Below are 1,283 nucleotides of genomic sequence, written 5' to 3' on the forward strand. Positions count from 1 at the left end.
TGCATTGTATCCTCCACTCTTAAGTTAAGTTATTTCTTGTACGTTTTGATTGTCGTGTGAAATATGCTGTCAACTGAGACTTGTTTACTTAAGAACAGCACAGCGTTACAAGTTCCCAAGTCACTGGAGTATTGTCTCTCAGTTACATAATTTATTATCTATATCTAGTCCCCACTATGGGCACGTCGGTACATGCACGATGTCGTCTAGGCTAGGCTAGCCGTGTCCTTTTGTACGCAGTGCACCTAAGATACTCAATGATATCAATGTAAATGAAAAACAAGAGAGGGCCATGGTCAGAACCCTGATTCTTTACGACTTATTACGACTCTCTGTTTTCTATAAGTTACCCAGTCTTCGATCCAGTCCGCTTGCCAGTACATACATGCTTGCCAAGAATCATTAAAAATAGTCTCGGTTAGTCGCTCTTTTTATATGTAGAGTAGAGGGTCAATGTTTTGTACGCAGGGTAAATTGTCAACCGCAAATATGTACCCTGATGTCTCTGCACCGGAAATTACGAAATTTCTGCCCGTTTCCCCCCCCTACCCCCCAAACCCTCGGTTCTCCACAGTGGTCCCCCAGGATTGTGGGATAGGAAAAGGGTGTAATTAGTTAATTCCGCCAAAATGAATGCTGAATTTTAGCATATTCAACTACATATGTATTGGAAATTTATCATTGGTTTTTTTGCAGACAAGAAACGGAGCTCTTATTTAGATTTAGTGCCCCCAATGTGTGTTTGTCAGCCATAGCTAAAAACAAAGAGGAATTAACGAGTAATATAGTAAGATGGACTAGTGTGTACGCACGCAAGAAAGTACTGAATTTCTGAGAGAGAGAGAGAGAGAGAGAAGAGAGAGAGAGAGAGAGAGAGTGGGAGCGGAGGATAGGACCGAAACATCGCAGCAGTTGGAAAAAAATTCCCAAATATCCTCTTCTGTCTCGGGAAGAAAATATGAAGGTGGTGAATTCGGATCACTTTGCTCATTAGCATATCACATAGCTGCAGGACCCTCTTAATTATCTTTTATGGGGCCTCGTCGTTTCCGCCAAACGGGGTTTCGCCGCAGTTATGGCATCATTTAAGGTATGTTCATATTTCTTATCATATTTCTTAAACGGGTGTTGGGTACGCCACTCCACGCGCGCGAGCTCTCCTTTGATATATATTAAGTACTGGACGTTATCTTGGGTTCTGACATAAATGTTCCTTATTTGTGTTATCGCATCTGACACTCGCTGATATATCACAAGCCTACGTTTATCACCTTGTAGAAGAA

Source organism: Macrobrachium nipponense, chromosome 28 (assembly GCF_015104395.2).
Source record: "Macrobrachium nipponense isolate FS-2020 chromosome 28, ASM1510439v2, whole genome shotgun sequence".
Taxonomy (NCBI): Eukaryota; Metazoa; Arthropoda; class Malacostraca; order Decapoda; family Palaemonidae; genus Macrobrachium; species Macrobrachium nipponense.